At 39.8% G+C, this 15,149-nt stretch overlaps 1 protein-coding gene across 7 annotated transcripts in view; it reads right to left on the bottom strand.

The window, feature by feature from the left end:
* Dgki (diacylglycerol kinase iota) overlaps window positions 1-15,149 on the bottom strand; it is a 448,005-nt gene that overhangs the window by 303,442 nt on the left and 129,414 nt on the right. The window lies entirely within an intron of this gene.

Below are 15,149 nucleotides of genomic sequence, written 5' to 3' on the forward strand. Positions count from 1 at the left end.
GCCTCTCTGCATGTTCACTGACCTGACAGACTCCATCCAGGAATGGAACTGGTGAGAGTACGCAAGACCAGGAGTTCTCCACACCCAAGGGTGGACATATGCCAACACTGGCCTCTGTGTATGTCAGAACGCAACAGGTGTCTGTCTGGCTCTTTTTTCTTTTAGGGTCTCTTGGAGTCCTCACCAGGAAGTTCCAGAAACGGGTCTTCAGCAGTTGGAAATTATTACAAGATTGCTGGCAATTTTTTCCAATGCTCCAGCAGGATGCATGGAACACATTTGACCTATATATTCCCCAAACTCATCACAAGGGTAGAAGCCTTGAAGGAAGATAGGTAATTAACAACACCAGTTTTGCTTTCTCGCATCAAAGTAGATGCCACAGCCTCCAGTCATATTCTTAGAAAAGGAACAGTGGCTAGGTGTGGTGACATGGGCCTGGAATCCAGCAAAGCTAAGGACACGGTGCAGGAGGATCTGAAGACAGAAAGTTCAAGGCTATTCTGGGATGCACAGCAAGACTCTGACTTGGAATATAAAAGGGAAGTAGACATTTGAAGGTGCTGAGATAGTCTAACATGATGTAAGAAACAAAGAGGTGAAGAGAGAAGACTGAGAATCTTCTAGAGCAATCCTTTGCTCCCACGTTGAATGACTTTCTATGGCATGTCTCTTAGGGTTTTTTCTCTAGATTCGAAGCCCCACCACCACCATCAATGCTAAACCAGTTTTCACCATTAACAAAAGCATATTTTTGTGAATTCAGGAACTACAGTTTCCACCTTTGGGTCTAAATCTAAGTGTTTAAAAAAATATAACAGTAAGAGGTTGAGGCAGGAGGATTATAATTTTAAAGGATTATAATTTTAAAATTTGGGCTACATAGCAAGTTTGAGGATAGCCTGGGCAACTTAGCAAGACTTAAATGAAAGTGAAAGTATGTGTGAAAATGCCTGGTTGAAATATTATTTGGGACTTGGGGGCAAAATGAAGGAGGGAGAGAAGGAAGGGAGGAAGGAAGAGATAGAGGGAAGGAGGGAGGGAGGAAAGAAATGAGGGAGGAAATGAAAATCAACCTTGGGTTTAGGCTTGATACACACACACACACACACACACACACACACACACACACACCACTAATACCCAAGCACAAAGTCCTTGCTGACAGCAGAAGAACTCTTACATTTTAGATAAATGAGAAAAAAGCAAGTCTTCCAGAGTTTCACATTTCAGAGAGCTGTGATTAGAAAAAAGAAGAGAGAGAGGATAAGAGGTGGAAGGAGGAGGAAGAAGAGGAGGAAGAGAGAAATAAAGAGTAAATGACCTCAGCTTCCAGGCAACTGTAGACTGTGACAGCCAAACTATCATCACCCTTCATAACTAGGAACCACTCCTGACCCAGCAGCAAACTACCCAAACCACTGACTCGGGAGGCAAGGCAGCCACACAATACAGAACATCACTGCGCCTTGAGAGCTCAGCATGGTACTTCTCTGGGACTCTAGTTGAAGCAGACCCTTTTCCAGCCTGTGCACAGAAGCAACTATGTCTTTTGATTACTTCTCATTTATCATGGAGGTTGAATTTATAACATTAACAAAAGAAAGTAGCGTGTGTGTGTGTGTGTGTGTGTGTGTGTGTGTGTGTGTGTGTTGCACGTTACAAACATTAATCAGAGGGGAAAATGAGTAAGAGGCATTGAGGGTAGCTCCAGTCTGTGACCAAAAGTGCATCTTAGAAAAGTAAATATAAGAAACACAGAAAAATCATAATTAGAAAATATTGGAGCACGGAAAGGCACTTCTGATTTCAGCTCTCCACTCTTCTAAATAGCATAAAATCATTTTTTTAACAGTTCATGCGTGAATGAACATTTACCTTTAAAGAGTAGAAGAATCTCATTATATCTAAGACCTCAACTAAAACCAGTGTTAGTTTTCTATTTACATCCATCATGGTGGCGGAAGATGACAGGAAATTCTAGCAAAACTTGGTGGTACTTGATGGAAGGGGTGATGGCCATAGTTTTATGTGACAATTCGCTCCAATAAAATAATAAATGGGGGTTCAACTTTTCGTCTTTCTTCCTGCTCAGAATCTTCCCAAATGCACAGACTGTGAAGTGTGAAATGCCAACAATTCTATTAAGTTCACAGCGTCACTTTGTGGGGAGTGAGTATTCTCACAAGAGCATGTCTGAAAAGAACTGTGATATTAACTGTGAAATAAATATGAAAAGAAAATACTTCATAATGTGGTTTCCAGAGCATAAAGTCACAGTTAATGTCAATTACCTGACATGAAAGACTGCTAACACATTTCAAGTACAAAAGCCATCTTACATCTTAAACAGCTTTCTATAATAATAGAAATACTCTTTCCTTCATTCGGGAAGACTATAAACTCCTAAAGGACAGGACTCCATTCATCCACTAATCCTGTTACATCTAGCCCAGGGGTAGAGTCTGCAAATATTCAATAAATGCTTTCTGAATTAATGAATGAACTTGACCAAGAAGCTAAGCAAAACCAGCTTGCTGATTAGATCAGGGCTTGAGAAATCCAATTAGGATGATTTGAATAGCATCCCAGGCTTTATACTTCTGAGATGCTCTTTGCTGAGAGGGCCCAAAGTCCTTCAACGCAGCTCTTTGAAAATAAATGCAGCTGGGCATGGTGGCACGTGCCAGAGTTCCAATCCCAGCATTCAGAAGGCCAAGGCACAGCTGGGAGGGCAGTATACTCAAGGCCAACTTGGACTGCATACATAGGGAGATTCTCATATCTTTTGGTGTTTAGATAAATAGATAGATAGATAGATAGATAGATAGATAGATAGATAGATACATAGATAGATACATAGATGATAGATAAAAGATAGCTAAGTAGATAATAGATGATAGATAGATAGATCGATGATAAATAGACAGATAGATGATAAATAGACGATAGATAGATAGACAGACAGACAGACAGACAGACAGATGCAAATGAAGTAGACTCCAGGGAGTCTAGGCCTGAGAGCGCATGCTTATAAATGCTTATAAATCTAGCACTGGAGAGGCAGAAGCAGGAGGATCACCAAGTTAAGGTTTTCCATGGCCTGGACCAAGCCATCTCAAGAGAAAAAAAAAAGAGAAAGAAAGCAAGGGTAGAAGGAAAGGTGGAAGAGAGGAAGGCAGGGAAGGAAGGAGAGGATCAAAAAACTAAAGAACAAGAGAAAAAGACAATCTAACCTTGGAGACAGCAAATTAGCTCATCTTCCTGGTATGATCACTAAATAGCATTTCATTGTTCTCTTCATAAAGGACACATTGTGACGGTATTAATGTTTTTAGGTCTCACCATGCACCGCTGGTTAGCTGGCTGGCCTGAACATACTATGTAGAACAGGCTGACCTCACACTCACAGAAATCATCCTGTCCCTGCCTCCCAAGTGCTGGGATTAAAGGCCAGAGTCAAGGGTATTAACTTTTTATACTGTACTCACCCAAAGACACATAGCATAAATACTCTTCAAAAACAAAATGGAAAGACACTCAAGACTGATTATCCAGCATGGTACCCTCTTGGGGTCCATTTCTAAATTTCAATCTTCTCCCATCTCAACTTTATATGGCTCCCAAATTCAAGCCATCCACACCTGAGCCACCACACTCTCTGTGGGGTCTAATCCATGAGGATGAGATGGAGCTCCTATACACCAAGTGGGAAAATGCCAGAAAATGGAGACTTCAGTTTGGCCAGAATCTCTAAAGACTGACAAGAGATACTGAGGCATTCATCTCAACATTCTAGAGAGGCACCAGCTATCTAAAAAGTTACTCTGTTTCTTGATTGTACTCCCCAAGTACCTGGGGGGGGGGGGGTCTGGCACTGCAGCTCAGGGGTAGAGTACTTGGCCAGTATGTGAGGCTCTGAGTTCAATACCCAGTATCTGAAATACACACAAAAGACAGATGCTATTCACTGTGTGTGTTTGTGTGTGTGTGCATGTGTATATGTGTGTGTGGATGTGTGTGTGTGTGCATGTGTATATGTGTGTGTGCATGTGTGTGTGTATATATGTGTGTGTTTGTGTGTGTGTCTGCATGTGTATATGTGTGTGTGGATGTGTGTGTGTGTGTGTGTGTGTGTGTTGGTGTGTTTTCCCTATGTCACGGAGACCTTAGTTACTTTTATCCAGGGCAACCCATACTACTTCTTAGTTGATCTAAATAAACAGCCTGCAATGCTAATCGTCCACACAGTAAGAACCAATTCCAAGCCCCGCATAAAGGTAAATACCCCACCTGTGATTTATGTAGTGGAACAAACTGTTCCACTTGAGCCAAAATCTTATTCTTGCTTGCATATGAATTCAAAGTAGTTTTTGGCTATTTTAAATGTGTCTCAACACATTTCAGGGATATAATTATTATTGAAACAAAGGTTGAGCTTAGGCCCCTAAGGTGTGTTAAGTCAATCAGAAAATCACTTCAGGATTGAATCTTCAGAACCATACACCCATTGAATCCGGACTTTGTTACTCTGTGGTGATTTCTTCCAAAACGGCAAGAACGGGATCCTGAACGACTGGCCACCGTGGAGTTTGAGTTGGTGCATTTAAAAGTTTCCCAGGAGACTAGAACGCAGCTCAGGGGTAGAATGAATACAAGCCTAGCATGTATAGGACCAAAGATTCAGCCCTCAGCACAAGGAGGAGAAAGAGAGGGAGGAGGGAGAGAAGAAAACGAAAAATGGGTGTCTAAGTATTTCTAATGTGTCCCCAAGCTGAGCACCCCGTCACAAAGCTGGGCAGCCTCTGACTACTTTGCCTGCTAAAGTGACTAAGCCTATGCTCTTCTTCATTCTACATTTTGTATATAGAACTCTCTGTATTCATTCACATATTCATTCACCCGACAGTGTATTTATTGAGCATCTATTTTATGCTCAGCACTGTCCTAGATGTGTAAATTCATGAATGAATAAAACTGCCATAAGCTGCTGCCTGCACAAAGCTCATAAAACATATTTTAACACACACTGAATCATTTTACATAGCTTACGGATCCCTTACAACAGCGAGGCAGGCACTTTCATTATCCCTAGCTTGGGGTAAGAGCGGATAAGATACCTGCTCAAGGTCACATGCACAGAAAGAGAGCCAAATGAATGTGAACCAGGGAATTTAAAACCTTGCTGTGAACGCTTTATCCTGTTAGACAATCCCACACTTGCTTGGCCCTGACAGCACACATAGACACATATTCATCCCAAATGACATACTATAGAACTAGTGTCGTCTATACTTGCCTCTATGTTGTCTTAATTATGGCTTATGGGTACAAATTTCAACAAATAAGAGGGGGGATATGTTTGAGAGGAATTAGAATGCAGAGATTAAGAACAGAACTTGGAGGAATATGGGAGACGAACAACTAACATTAACATAGATCAGTTCCGTACTTAGCACTCATCAGAATAGCTGCCTCCTGCCGCAGACGGAGACCAGCATGGAGACTCACAACTGGGCAATCTACAGAGAGTGAAATTTTGGGTCAGACAGTCCTTAAGAGAATGTCATCATCCAAACCCTCCCTCAAGGCTCATGGATCTATGTGGAAGAAGGGATGATGCCGAATCGGTGGAGGATACAGGTCTTCCAGACACAACGGGATGGATAAACATGAACACACAGGGACTGTTTCAGCACACACAACACCTGCACAAATTCAAACCAGACAAAATCCCAGCAGTAGGAAGGGTAAGTGGTCACCAAGTCCCACTCCTGACCAGGAAGATATTTGCAACTGATACCTGCTGGGAAGGGAAAACTGGTTTTCTCCAGTGTACCAATAAACTGTTACTTCACACATCAACTACACTCCAGGGCAGAAATAGCTGACTAACACAAAACAGACTCCATTTTCTTATGTACTTGCTTTGTTAATTTTTGAATTATTGGATATTTATTCTAATTTTTGTTTTCTGTTTTTTTGAGATTTTTGTTTGTGTCTAGGGGGGAAAGAGAGAGAGGTGGGGAAGAGAGAGAACATGACATTGGGTAGATAGGTAGAAAGGCTCTGGGAGGAGCAGGGGGAGGAAAAGAATACAATCAAAATAAATGAACATTTTTATAGAAAAAGTGTAAAAATGCAAATAATATTTTGAAAGCAAAAAGATGACAATCACCTTGCCAGCAGGCAAATTTTAACTTTTTTAAGCTTTAGTTTTCATATACATATATATATATATATATATATTCATACATATAGTGTGTATATGTTTATACACACATATTAAAACAATCACGGTCAAGTCAGAGAAGAGTGCAGAGAAATATTTTTGTTGCAGAATGCTAAGCGCACACTATTGTTACTGGCATTATTACACATTCACCATGCACAGCATCTAGCCACAAAGAGGCACATGATGATCTCTGGATAACATGCTCTGTGTGGTGCTTTCAAAGATTCTAACTCTCCTGAACACTTCCATGCCTGCAGAAGAGAGCCAACAGGCTCCCACTACATGAAGGGAGTTCAAAGACGGTTATTCAAGTGGAAGTTTCTGCTGGTCGGAGAGTGACTCTTTAGTTGCCTACAGAATCCTTCCTCTGCCCTGAGCTACCTGCCTTACACAGGCACTCTGCTCCCCTCAGATCAGCTCAACCTTTCAGAAGCAAACATGCAAAACAAAATGCTACAGAATTTATTTATTGTGCTGTATTCATGGGAACACAGCAGCAAAAAGATGGGTTTAATTTATAATGATAGGCTCACTATTAAATGCAAGCCAGTCTGCTAGGCAATAATTATTTACAATGAAGAACTCATTATATACACATCCATAAAACGACATCGGCATGACGGAGGCTGTGATAAACATCCCCATAAAACAAAGATTTCTTAGCTTAAATCCTCCCAGGAATCAATAATCTTTTCTCTTTAGGGAATTATTTGAAGAAAGCAAAGTTATCCTCTGGGATAGCAAACAAACAGTGATACAATGGGCTGGGTTATGTCCCCGAACTCCAGTTTCTTGTATAGAAGTCCTAGTATGCAATACCTCGGAATATGACCTTATTTGAAGGTTGGGGTCTTTAGGGGGGACTGAGTTAAAGTGTGGTCATCATAATGGACACCTGATGGACAGGAACTGGTGTCATCATGAAAAGTGGAAATATGGACATAGACACACACTTGAAGAAAAGACTACATGAAGACAAGGGACAAGATGGAGGCGGTGCGGCTCCAAACCAAGGATGGTTATAGATGACCAGCAGATGGCCAGTGGCTGGGAAAGGGTCTCGGAGCAGATTCTGCCTCACAGTCTCAGCATGTTGGACTCGGGTGTAGAGCAAGTTTCTATTGTTGGAGCTGCTCAGCTTGTGTAACTTAGTTATGGGAGCCCAAGCAAACCCTCATCCTTCAAAACGAGACCCCAAGCTTGGAGTGAGCACAGTGAGGCTGGTGAACTTCAGATCCCCAACTTGTCTTTCTCCATTGCCCCATGAAACTTCTGGTACTATCTTTTCATAATTCTACCTTTGGAAAACAATGATATCTAAAGAAAGAGACTTTCTAATGAAAGACCAAGGCCAAAAACATCTTTCTCATGCAAATGTCAGAAAATCAGATAAAGTTTTAAATAACTCATGAAGGAAGGAAGGAACAGATTGGATGCAAAGTTAATACAGGGATAAGAAACAAAATTCTAGAAGGGAAGAAAGAGATCCCTGAAGAGAATAAGGTAGAAGAGATAGTGGACTACTGTGTCCATATTTAAAAGATTACAATTTGGGAGACTTGTAAAATGCTTGTCATGCAAACATAAAGACCTGATCTTGGATCTCCAGCATGCCCATAAACAGCAGGTAACAGCAATGTATGCCTGATGTAAAAGAATACTTTTGTACACAGCCAAGATTTGTCACTCAAACTGATTCAATAAAATGCTGGTTGGCCTGTAGCCAGGCAAGAAGTATAGGTGGGGTGTAGTGAACCCCACTACCTGTAGGAAGTAACCCAAAGGATACTAAGGGAATGAAAGCTGTCAGATGGATGTGTTCCATTTTGTAAAATTTGGAAAACTAAAATATATACACCACATCACTGATGAGCAATTGCTTTGAGTTCAGAAAAGACTGATCACACATTTGCTAGAAGTTATGGCCATCATGGGTATACCTGCACAAGTAAAGTCAGATAATACTCCAGCATATGTCTCTAAGAAAATGAAACAGTTTTTTGTTTATTAGAATATAAAGCATATTACAGGTATTCCACACACTCATACAAGCCAGGCAGTTATAAAAATATTAAATCAAACTCTAAAGGATATGTTGAATAAACAAAAAGGGATAATAAATATCCCTAGAAATAGATTGCACAATGCTTTGTTAACTTTGAATTTTCTAAATGCTAATGAGAAAGAAACAATAGCTTTGGAGAGATATTGGATAGAAGAAAAAAATATGAAATTAAATCAGTCAATATACTTTAAAGATGTAGCGACCTCAGAACGGAAACCAGGACATGTATTACATTGGGAAAGGGGTTTTGCGTTTGTTTCCACATGAGGAGAGAAGTTATGGATATTATTAAAATTGATAAAGATTTGATTTGAACAAAAGACACCTCTTAATTAGAAGGGATGATACTTCATCAAACAGCATGGTCATTTCATCTAAACACATATAAAACTAACAAAAGCCTTCCATTTGATCAGATATAGCTTGCCAAAAGAGAATCTCTCCAAAATTGGGGTTGGGAAAGGCTTTTACTTCTGTCTTTTCAGGAAAATAAAGGTATTCAACCAAGGAATCTAAAGATCACTGGACAAATGGAGTTCTGAAGAAAAATGACAAATCACCCAGAAAAAAAAAGTCTCAAAAAAAGAGTAAATTGGCCTATTGTTATATCACATTCCACCATAAAACCATAAATAAATATAAGTGGCAGGGTTTGTAGTTAAATTCAGAGACTCACCTACCTATTTTGAGTCAAGCCTTAGACACAGCAGATAAACAGACAGAGTCTTAGCACTGCTGTAGCTAGAAGGAACACTGGAAGCGTAAAGCAATTGAAGAGGACACTCAGTATCACCCCCTGGCTCTACAAACACATGCACATGTGCATACACACATATACACCACACACACATGCACACACAGACACAAATACACACACACACACACAAATTTAAAAAAAGATTACACCTTCGATGGTGTTAGCTGCCCTTTTACTCAAGAAAAGAAACATCTTACCTCTGTACAAGTCAACTGTTAAATTTATAGGATCAAGATCATCAGCCACTCTATCTGTTTCCTGTTAATAATCAAATATACAGAGACAACAAAACCACCACCCACAGAGTATGAGATGAGAGTCAATTACTGAATAGCAAGGTTCTATTTTTATTGAGGCTAATTAGAATAAAGCTGGATTCAAACAGTATTTAAAAAAAAAAACAAGCAATATCCATTTTCCCAGTGCCATAATGTGTGGTAATTTTATTCTCACAACTCATGGTGCCAACTATGACTCGGAATTCCTGGAATAGCTTTATGACCATCTCAAATATCCTGAACAATTTTTTTGAAATAAAATTTTCTTCTTTCCAAAGAATAATTTATGGGCCTTCAGGAGTGCACTGGGCATTCTCGTAATCATATCCTCCTGGGTCAAATCGACTCTGAGACAGAGCATTTCAAGTTTCCTGTAGAATGCCTATCAGGAAGCCTGGCAAAGGGAGGAGCTGAATTAAGCTTTGGTGGAACAGCAGTTGAGGTCACTTCACCTGAGGAGCTGGTGGCAAGCCAGTCCTTCAGAAAAGGCACAATCTGCGGTAGAGACACAGCCTTTGAACTGCCACAACCACCGTTTGAACTTGAGCAGCTCCTGAGGAAGAATACATGATAAGCAAGAGATTCTCTTATGCCTGGGGCTCAGCTGTTTAAGAAAGATATCCAAAATTGAAAATATGTAGGAGAAAAACATTAGCCTGGGAACATAAGCCATTTGAGACTATAGAAATTTTGGAGGGGATTTAAATCCACAAAGTAGTTCCCAGTAAAACGATTGCTCCAGCTGTTGTTTATAAAATACCCCGATGAAAAGCAACTTAAAGGATTAGAGCATTTATTAAGTTTACCATGTCAGGTAACAGCAAATTATACCAAGGAAGCCACAGTGGCGGAACTTGATGAGTGTAGGGATGCTCACTTGTTGATTTAGTCCCAGCTACATGCCTCCACTCTCACATGGTCCAAGACCAAGCCAGGGAATGGTGCCACCACAGTGGGCTTTATCTTTCTCTCTCAATTAACTTTACTAAGAATATCCTCCATGAACGTGTCCATGGGTCAACCCAATGCAGACAATCATCCATTGAGGTTTTCTTCCCAGGAGATTGCAGGGTGTATCAAGTTGACAAAGCCAACCAACCAGCATAAGCACCAACTGGAGAAATTTATCTTTAAGATCCCTTTCTCCATTTCCACACTAGCACACCAGTCCTGACCCCACTCAATTTCCCATCACCACAGTATAAATTAGGGTAGACCCCTAATATGGGAACCTGGATTCTCAGAAGGAGTTCATAGAAGGAAAACCTACATGACATCCAAAGTAGTTAAATAATTTTCCTAAATGACAGTCTATAAAACTATAAATATAAATGGCAAGGTTTGTAGTTAAATTCAGAGACAAAACTCCCTATTTTGAGTCAAGCCCTAGATATGGCAGCTAAGCAGATAGAATTTTAGCACTTCTATAGTTAGAAGAATCACTGACAGTTTATACGGAGGGGCACGAGAGGATGCAGGTCTCGAAATCAGCAGATACCTGATAAACTTAATGCAGTTAATAAGGCATAGACTTCAGGTTTCTCACTCTGGTAGGTCACCATGAGAAATGAAAGGCACAGGGTTTTTCAAGTAGGAGGGGAAAGAAAACAACCAGAAACCAGAAAGCACTTACTTCTAAGCACTTGTGGTGTGTTCTCTAACAAGAGTTTAAAATGGGGGTGAGGAAGAGAGAAAGAGAATGTAGACCTCAGAGATATCACACACCTGAAACTGCACAAGAAAAATATCTGCCTTAAATATTGACCCAAAATGATAAGGGGGGAAAACAGCTTTCCAAGAGACTGTGTTGGAGTCTCATGGAGGCTGTTTTTCCTGCTCATCGGCTTATGTCAAGTATTTAGTATGAAGTAGTTAATGTTGATATGTTTTCCTTAATATCCAGGAAGCAAATAAAAATTCTCCCAGAATAGGGAGGGAGTGAGCAGAAAACAGCTCTCTACTTGGGTCTCAAGGAATATTTTAAAAATATCAAACTCTATGAAACCTACATCAAAATTAGTGACATGGGAGAATTATAAAGAGAGAGCCAGCAAAGTCTAGGCAACTGGAATCATCATAAGTAGATCATAAAACAGCATGGAATTTCTTTAAAGGAGTAAAGAAGGGATTAAAGCTAAGCCAGAGAACACAAATATCTTAAGAAACATTTTAAGAATGTTCCAGGGTGTTCCGCCTCCATGTATGTCAAGCGGCACATGTGTACAGTGACCACGGAAGCCAGAAGAGGGCATAGGAATCCCCAGGAACTGGAATTACAGGTGGCTGTGAGCAGTTTTGTAGGTACTGGGAATGGAACCAGAGTCCTCTGGGATAGCAGCCAGTGATCCTACCCACTGAACTATCTCTCTAGCTCCACAAACATATCTTTTAGTAAGAAAAACAATAACTATATTTAACATGTGTATTACTGCATCAGAAAATAAAAAGAGAATTAGATACAAAATAGGGTAAAAGGAGCATTTAAAGATAGATTAGAGACCAATTGAAAAAATCAAATGGAAGGGCTACATCCATGCAGTGAATAATTCAATATTTTGAATATATCAATTATTCCCTGAATTGTTTATATATCTACAAAATCCCAATCAAAATTCCCATTGATTTTAGGTTAACATTATAAGCTAGTTCTAAAATTTAGCAGAATGAAGAGCAAAAATAACTTAGACTCCAAAAGAAGAAGATTACCAGCATGGCTAAAACTGATGTCTATTAAGACCTATAAAGCACCAGCCACTACTATAGCATAATACTGAGACAGGAGAAAACAAAATGAACAATGAAACAAAGAGGAGATAAAGAAATGGATCAAAATACATGTAGAAATTCAACCATAACAGCACTGACGTGGAATAAATGAAAAAGATGAATGCCGAGGTTTGAATGGGAGTTGTTTTCCAGAGGCTCACATGTTTGAACACTGGGTCCTCAACCGGTGGCATTCTTTGGGAAAGTTTGGGAACCATTGGAACAGAGCGCTCTACTGGAGGAAGTGAGTCACTGGGGGAGGGACTTGAGGATTGATAGCCAGTCCTACTTCCTGTTGAAGCTACTTCCTGAGCACGGCAGCAGAGTGACCAGTCAGCCTCCTGCTCCTTATACCATGTCTTCCTGGCTGCTGACCATCTTCTGCTACAGGGTACCCTCTACACCTCTGGAACTATAAATCAAAATAATCTCATATGCCTCCACCTACTGATGTCAGGTCTCTTATCACAGGAATGAGAAGGAAAATAAGACACTGCATTTCCAACAAATATTCCCAGAATAATTGCTTATCTTTAAAAAAATGAAAAAAAAATGAATCCTTACCTCAGAACAGATATAAAACTGATTTCCAGTAAATTAAAGATGAAAATGTATAATGCAAACTATACTCTTTAGAAAATGATATAAGAATCACCTCATTTTTAATGAAGTGGAAGGAAGCATTTAATAAATAAATGTAACCCCCAAAATCTACAAATACTGAGAATTACAAAATCCTGTTAATTAAAACCACTAGGCAGAGAGTAAAAGGACAAGTATAAATGCATGCTTTTACTTTACTTTTAGATATTTTCTAAAACTATACCTGTGAAAGGATTAGAAGATATAAATTTGAAAAAGCACAGCCCTAGAAAATGGTGAAGCAAAAAGCTCAAACAGGTGGGTTACAGAGGTAAAACCCCAAATAACAAAGGAGATAATGGAAGTGGAAAGATGCTCAGAGTCATCTGAGAAATATGCCACCATCCCCACCCCTTCATCCTTCCTAATGCCCCAGCTCACACAGGTGGGTTACAGAGGTAAAACCCCAAATAACAAAGGAGATAATGGAAGTGGAAAGATGCTCAGAGTCATCTGAGAAATATGCCACCATCCCCACCCCTTCATTCTTCCTAACGCCCCAACATTTCTCTTTCTAATGCTTGAAATACAAATGATGGTGAAAGCTTTCCAAGGGCAACATAGCTTCTTGGAAAGATGCAGAACTTACATAGGTCATAGCGAGCACATACAGCCTGATGATACAGGAATACAACTTGATATTTTGTAGAAATGAAATAATGCATAGCACAGGAATTACATGGCAAGGTTCAGATCCCACATAATGTCTGTCCAACAAACAAAACAGTAATAAAAATATGGTAGCATTATTGTTTACTATAGAAAAAGAGTGTCTTGGGCTGGAGAGATGGCTCAGAGGTTAAGAGCATTGCCTGCTCTTCCAAAGGTCCTGAGTTCAATTCCCAGCAACCACATGGTGGCTCACAACCATCTGTAATGAGGTCTGGTGTCCTCTTCTGGCCTGCAGGCATACAAGCAGACAGAATACTGTACATAATAAATAAATATTTTTTAAAAAAGAGTGTCTCAAATGTCAAAATTAGAATATGTCACCATATATTTACATGTTGAAATAGTCTATAGCCATGATCTCCAATTCCACCACATAAGATAGATGAAATTCAAGAAACAAAATGTGACTGAGAAATATCAACTGCAGAATCGTTGCCTTATTTTATTTAAATAATGTTTAGCATGCACATAGAATAATAAATGTATATGTACTTGACATGCGGGCATGTCCAAACTCTTGACACTGTTACATAACAGTGTCATCTACAAAGTTTATGCTCCACAAACACACAAGTTGACAAAAAAAATCTCCTACTGTTTTTAGGAACCTTACAATTTTGTGTCAGAGCACACGGTTCCAGGACTTGATTTAAAATAGAGATGCCTTTTTCAGACGTGTTTCCGAATCTACTGCTTTTCTTTTGAACATTCTGAATGTTGACATTTCTCATCCTTTGAGGATAGATTTGCCTCCAGTAGCAACAAGTTATCTGAATGCAAGTTTGATGGATGAGATGGGTGATTCAGCTCCGTAACAGATAATAGAAATGATCGTTGTTTCATAAAACAGTTTCTCAAAGTAATTCCGAAGTATAATTGACTTTCAGGGTTTCAAAGTAATCAAATCCAACCTTCTGCATGACTTAGACACCAGCTCTGCTAAGAGCTCTGATAAATGGCCGGGCAGCTTTTCAGTAGCTTTATTTTTTTTCTTTTCTTTTTTTATTGTAATTTTAAATTTATTTATTTATTAAGGATTTCTGCCTCCTCCCCGCAACCACTTCCCATTTCCCTCCCCCTCCCCCGATCAAGTCCCCCTCCCTCAACTGCTCGAAGAGCAATCAGGGTTCCCTGACCTGTGGGAAGCCCAAGGACCGCCCACCTCTATCCAGGTCTAGTAAGGTGAGCATCCAAACTGCCTAGGCTCCCCCAGAGCCAGTACGTGCAGTAGGATCAAAAACCCACTGCGATTGTTCTTGAGTTCTCAGTATTCCTCATTGTCCGCTATGTTCAGCTAGTCCGGATTTATCCCATGCTTTTTCAGACCTAGGCCAGCTGGCCTTGGTGAGTTCCTGATAGAACATCCCCATTGTCTCAGTGTGTGGGTGCACAAAGCTCTAGAAAAAAAAGAAGCAGACGTGCCCAGGAGAAGTAGAAGACTGGAAATAATAAAACTGAGGGCTGAAATCAACAAAATAGAAACACAGAAAACAGTCCAAAGAATCAATGAAACAAAAAGCTGGTTCTTGGAGAAAATCAACAAGATCGACAAACCCCTATCCAAACTAATTAAACGACAGAGAGAGAACACGCAAATAAATAAGATCAGTAGCTTTATAAGGAACACAAAACCAGACGAAACACTCTAGAACACAATAGGGATAAGACCTAACAGTGACCTTGTTTAATCTAACTGCCACAATCTATGAATTTATAATCCTTATAGTAGCTAAC

The sequence above is a fragment of the Microtus oregoni genome, unplaced genomic scaffold (genome assembly GCF_018167655.1).
Source record: "Microtus oregoni isolate MIOR12 unplaced genomic scaffold, Mior012 000026F_ref0000081, whole genome shotgun sequence".
In the NCBI taxonomy this organism is placed as follows: Eukaryota; Metazoa; Chordata; class Mammalia; order Rodentia; family Cricetidae; genus Microtus; species Microtus oregoni.